Source organism: Triticum dicoccoides, chromosome 4B (assembly GCF_002162155.2).
Source record: "Triticum dicoccoides isolate Atlit2015 ecotype Zavitan chromosome 4B, WEW_v2.0, whole genome shotgun sequence".
NCBI classification, from domain to species: Eukaryota; Viridiplantae; Streptophyta; class Magnoliopsida; order Poales; family Poaceae; genus Triticum; species Triticum dicoccoides.
Genome location: NC_041387.1, coordinates 398,042,439 through 398,049,378, shown reverse-complemented (window position 1 = coordinate 398,049,378; position 6,940 = coordinate 398,042,439).

The window sequence follows — 6,940 nt, the reverse complement described above, 5'->3', positions numbered from 1 at the left end:
CCCGGCACCACCACCAAAACCACCTCCTCCACCAAGACCACCGCCGGCACCACCACCAAAACCACCTCCTCCACCAAGACCACCGCCTAGACCGCCTCCTTTACCACCTCCAAACCCACCACCAAGGCCTCTACCATGGCCAAGCCCACCACCGGCACCACCGCCTCCGCCAAGCCCGCCGCCACCACCAAGCCCACCTCCACCACCAAAGCCGCCGCCGCCACCGAAGCCTCCTCCGCCGCCCAAGTTCTGCTTCTCCAAAAGACGCGCTTCGGCAGCCACCCCAAGAACAAGCGCAACGGCCAATGCAACGAGCGCCGATATCCGTACGCACCTCGCCATCTTCCCCATGAGAAGCTTGCGAGCTAACCGGCGTACTGGATTGAGTTAAGCCGCTGCTGCTGCGGTCGATGCTTGAAGTGAAGGACACTGCCTTGGTTTTATAGTACCTGAGCTGAGCTGAGCTAAACCCGATCAAGTGGATCGAACAGTGGAGACTAGAGCGAAGATCTGTGTGCGCGCGTGGAGTAAATGTAGGTAGTTGGTAGAAGGATATGACAACCCAGCCAGCCTAGCTAGCCAGGAGAAGGCGTCTCAACTCTCAACCGCGAGGGTTTCAGCTCGCAGAGTCAAAGAAAGCCAGCAGCGAGATAGAGGAGAGGCGAAGCGGAAGAAAGAGGGCACGCGCAGTCGCGAGCACGAGCTGGATGAGCAGAGACGGGGCCTATCCATCCAGGAGCCTGTCGCTCGGCTAGCTACACATGCACATGAACGTAGGAAGAGTAGTTCTGTAGCAGCGAGGGATGGCCATGCTTCGATTTGGTGCCGGTGCATTTATGTTCACGCGCTCGCTCGGCTATAGCCGCTCAACTAATCGCACCCGCGGCAGACGCATGTTACCTTGTTGGACATGGATAGTAGGAGTACTTATCTTTACCTAATCTCTACTTCTCTACCTAATAATAAAGCAAATTGGGGTTCCGTCGTCCGTCATGCACTTTTGCAGAAAACTCCCTGCATTTTTCATGAATTAACCCGCAGTACGCACTTAAGTCATAACCAAACCGTTATTTTATATTTTAAACCCCCTGACGTATTAGATAATTCACCCGCCGATCATATATAAGTCAAACAAATGTTTTTCTAAATTATTCATATCTTTTAAACCGTAACTCCGATTTTAACATGTTATATATGAAAATTGATTAGAAAAATGTGTAGAATCTGAATATGATGTTATTTTGTTTGTTAAATATTTTTTAAATATTATTTTGGAAGATATTTAAGTCAAACAAATATTTTTCTTAATTATCCATATCTATTAAACCGTAACTCCGATTTTAACATGTTATATATGAAATTTGAATAGAAAAATATGTAGAATTTGAATATGATGTTATTTTTACCAATTAAATATTTTAAAAGCAAACTTGTAACCTATAGGGCACACCCATTTTTCTTTCGTACCACGATGATCTGGATTGCAAATAAACAACCACTAAAATCATAAAGAGACGAAAGAAAACATCGATAACCACACATGAGCACCTCTGAAAAAACTGGCAGGGGAAAAACAACATTCAAACACACTTTGGTTTGTGTGAGCACTGAGGCCACTGAGGGTGAGAAGGAGGATAAGCGGCAACATAAAAATGATGTCTCGCTAAAATAAAGCGCATGAACATATTATGGTTATTGGGTTAAGAGTGTGTGTTATTTTTTTCTCCCGTTGCAACGCACGGGCTCTTTTGCTAGTCTTTACCTAATAATAAAGCAAATTGGGTTTCCGTCGTCCGTCATGCACTTTTGCAGAAAATCCCCTGCATTTTTCATGAATTAACCCGCAGTACGCACTTAAATCATAACCGAACCGTTATTTTACATTTTACGGAAACCCCCCTGACGTATTAGATAATTCACCCGCCGATCATATATAAGTCAAACAAATGTTTTTCTAAATTATTTATATCTTTTAAACCGTAACTCCGATTTTAACATGTTATATATGAAAATTGATTAGAAAAAGGTGTAGAATCTGAATATGATGTTATTTTGTTTGTTAAATATTTTTTAAATATTATTTTGGAAGATATTTAAGTCAAACAAATATTTTTCTTAATTATCCATATCTATTAAACCGTAACTCCGATTTTAACATGTTATATATGAAATTTGAATAGAAAAATATGTAGAATTTGAATATGATGTTATTTTTACCTATTAAATATTTTAAAATATTATTTTAAAAGCAAACTTGTAACCTATAGGGCACGCCCGTTTTTCTTTCGTACCACGACGATCTGGATTGCAAATAAACAACCACTAAAATCATAAAGAGACGAAAGAAAACATTGATAACCACACATGAGCACCTCTGAAAAAACTGGCAGGGGAAAAATAACATTCAAACACACTTTGGTTTGTGTGAACACTGAGGCCACTGAGGGTGAGAAGGAGGATAAGCGGCAACATAAAAATGATGCCTCGCTAAAATAAAGTGCATGAACATATTATGGTTATTGGGAGTGTGTGTTATTTTTTTCTCCCGTTGCAACGCACGGGCTCTTTTGCTAGTAATAATAAAGCAAATTGGATTTCTTTCGTCCGTTATCACATTTTTTAGAAAAGTCCCTCTATTTCAGAGAATTCAACCCGCAGTCCTGTTTTAAGTTAAAACGAATCGTTTTTTCATATTTTACACAAAAGCCCCTGTGTTTTGTTGAACCGTTACACAACCCGCAGTCCGGATTTAAGTCATCCCCGAACCGTTATTTTACATTTTTCAAAAAACCCCTTGATGTTTTAGGTAATTCATCCATGGATCATATTTAAGTCAAACAATGTTTTTTTAAATCATCCATATCTTTTAAACCGTAACTCCGATTTGAACATGTTATATATGAAATTTGATTAGAAATTTTTTTAGAATATGAATATGATATTATTTTTACCTGTTAAGTATTTTTAAATATTATTTTAGAATATATTTAAGTCAAACAAATGATTTTCTAAATTATCTGTATCTTTTAAACCGTAACTTTGATTTTAACATATTATATATGAAAATTTATTAGAAAAATATGTGGAGTCTAAATATGATGTTAATTTTATCTGTTAAATATTTTAAAATATCGTTTTGGGAGCAAACTTATAATTTATAGCATAAGATCCATTTTCCTTCCGTACCGGCGGCGACCCGGATTGCAAATAAACACCCCACTATAACAATATAGATAAAAGAAAACATCAATAACTACACATGCACACCTCTGAAAAATATCGCAGGGGAAAACAACAGATTTCTCATCGCGGGAGTGAGCGAAAGCGAGGGAGGGAGGGAGGGAGGGAGGGAGAGGGAGGAGAGAGAGACACCTTAGGATTAAACATATTCAAAAACGTTGTTTTTTGTTTTGTGTGAACACCGAGGCCATCGCCGGCGAGGGTAAGGAGGAGGATAAGCGGCAACACAAATATGATGCCTCGCAAAAATAAAGGAGATGGACCTATTGTGGTCTTGAGTGATGGTTGTTGGGTTAAGAGTGTGTGTTATGTTTTCTCTCCCGTTGCAACGCACGGGCACATTTGCTAGTATAATATAAGTAAGATAGGTATGGACGGTATGAAAAATACAAAGAAGAACCTAGGTACCAGCGCATCATATATGCAAAAAAGATTGTAATTCAAAAAAGTTCAAAAAATCCCGAAACTTCTTTGGTATCAAACATGATCAAATATTGTAGTTGTATAAAAAGATTCGTCAGAGAAAGACTTTTGTTGTATCAAAAAACGCTATATACAAGTACTATACACGCTGTATTATCGTCATAAACTTCTCTTTTTTTCCCTGAAGTCAAAATGAATCATTTCTTGGTGCTCTCGGTTCTGGCGCACCCTATATGCGCCAAAAAAATTAGTAATTCAAAAAAGTTCAGAAAAAACACTCCCTCCATCCAAAAATAAGTGACTCAACTTTGTACTAAATTTAGTACAAAGTCGAGTCACTTATTGGGACGGAGGGAGTAAAATCTTTCTTGAAATCAAACATAATTAGGTATTCTACTTGTATAAAAAGTTTGGACAAGAAATGATTCATTTTGACGTCAGGGCAAAAAGAGAAGTTTATAACGACAGTATAGCGTGTATAGTACTTGTATATAGCGTCTTTTGCCGAATCTTCGACCCAGAATACAACAAAAGTCTTTCTCCGACGAATCTTTTTGTACGACTACAATATTTGATCATGTTTGATACCAAAGAAGGTTCGGGATTTTTTGAACTACTAATTTTTTTTGCATATAGGATGCGCTGGTACCCAGGTCCTCCTTTTTATTTTCCCTCATGCATGGCTCTATATTCATCGAGACTCGTATTCATTCGGTGTGCATTGCCTAGCTAGAGCATTGAAACAAATATTAAGGCTAACTATAAGAGGCTGTAAAGAAGAGTGTCAGAAACAATACGCACACGCTCTGCATAATGGAGTATCTTGATCAATGGTATTTCTGAGAATGCTCTTTTTCAAAATAGAAAACTGTGAGAATGCATATGCCCTGCCCTGTCAATGCCATTATGTTACCCAGGAGTGTCGAGGTAGCTGGCAGTTACTGGAGTTGACCGTTGACCGTTTTAGCAGCCGCATGCTGTAACTCAACACCCGCATTCGAGCTTCTTCTCGCGACACCATCGATCTATCTTCCGCGTGATTTAAGCCATTGCGTAGCGAAATGTACGCAAGCATCTGAAGTCGGCTATGTGCATGGACAATCGATCAGATTATGGACCAGTACCGGTTGCAGAGTAGAGCGAAAGGATTTGCGTGAACAGATCGACGACGTGCCAAGTCGGAGCGAGCATTACAGATGGGCCTGGATCGTCGAACCCACTGCCATGAATGACCGCTCGAGACGACGACCACGACGCAAAGGCAAGCAGGAAGTTGATACACCGTCTAGCTACCAAACGGGAGCAGGCAAGCATGAGCACACCGAGGAAAAGAAAAGCAGACAGTGTGCACCATTTGTCTTGGACGCATTTAATCTTCCCACATGCAGGTAGCTAGCGGCTGCATCCCTACGCTTGAACAATAAAAGCAGGCCTAATAATAGAACCAGGCTTTATCTTAGGTTGGTCATAGTGGGGAGTAACTTATACTAGTATCATGCATATGATACTATTCTAAGTTACTATTTTTATAGTGCAAAGTAACATACTCCCTCCGGTCCTTTTTACTCTGCACATTGGTTTTGCCGAAAGTCAAACTTTGCTAAGTTTGACCAAATTTATATTAAAAATTATTAGCATCTATAATATCTAATAAATATAATATGAAAATATATTCCAAGATGAATCTAATGATATTGGTGTTGTTATGTGAATGTCTATAATTTTTTATATAAACTTGGTGAAAGTTGGATGAGATTGACTTCAGACAAACCTAATATGCAAAGTAAAAAGGACCGGAGGGAGTAATAGTAGTGTCATATATGGCTTCATTTATTAGCTCATAGACTCATTTTGCCTCGGGAAATACTATGTTACAGTAACATATTATGTTACCACAAACACCTCTTTCCTCATTAAATACATGCCACATAAGCAAAATTATCTTGGAATGTGTTAAGTTACTACCTAAGTTACTCCCACTATGGCTAGCCTTACTCACACTCCATCTCTAGAGCTAACCTATTAGAGCAACTCCAACGCGCCGTCCGAACGGACGGCGCATTTGTCCGACTTTTGTCCATTTGGGTTGGCCGCCCGCCCGGAGTCCGCCCAGTTTTGCATTTGGGTCGGCAGTGCGCCCAACGGGCCGACCCGTTTCATGTCCGCATCCAATTTTTTTAAAAAAGGCCCGCGGGCGATCATGCCAGCGGCCATGTCTCATGCCGGCGCCGGCATATAATGCCGGCTTCAGAAAATATCACCACAGGTTCATGCTGGCGCACTCGCTAGCCGGCCGGCACACATGCCAGCACACAAAAAGGATGGGGCTTGAAGTTCGACCACGCCATCGCGGCTCCCGTGGTCATGCCGGCACACCTGCCGGCATACAAAAAAGATGGCGCTCGCCGCCATAGATCACTCGTCGTCGAACTTGAGCATGTCGGCCTGCATCTTCTCGAACCATGGCCTCTTCCTTGACGACACGGTGTTGAGATCCGCCTTCATGATCTCCACCCCGGTCATCATGCTCGCAAGAGCCACTTCTTTCGTCTTGGTCTTGGCGTTGGCGGCCTCGATCTCAAGCATCTTGGCTTGCTTCTCCGCCTCTAGCTCGAACATCTTGGCTTGCTTCTCGACGTGGAAGCCGGGGATCGGGTTGCAAGCCGACCCGTGGGGCGAGTCGGGCATCACCATCCGAGGAAACGCCAACAAGCCGGTGCTGGCCGCGGCGACGACGGCTTGGACGAGGCTGTGCTGGCTAGGGTTTAACCCTAGCATGCAGAGCGCCTCCCTCGTTGCCACCGCGACGCGGGCGTTGGTGACCTCCTGCTGCGCGGCAGCGATGACGGCAGCCTCATCCCTCGCGTCCGCGGCGTGCCTCCGGCCCTTCCTCTTGGCCGACTCGCGTGCCCGCTGTTCCGGCGTCAGCGCCTTCTTTGGCTTGGTGGTGGCGGCCGTCTTGCGCGGGGCATGAGGCTTGCCCTTCCCGGCGGGGGCGGCGGTGCCGGACGAGGCGAGGGAGGTGAGGCCGACGGTGGCGTCGAGGTCGAGGTCGATGGCATCATCCATGGTTGGGGCAGAAGAGAGCGCGCGGGGGCGGGAGCATTTTTGGGAAAATGGGGGGAAATGGTGGTGGCTGCCACCGACCGGCGGGCCCGGGAAGAGGAGTAGGCGCGCGCACGCGTCCGTCTTGTGTCCGCACGAACGCAAATCCGGCTCAAAAATGGGCCGGGAATGGGTTGCCATGCGGACGTTAAGCGGACACGCGTCTGTTTGG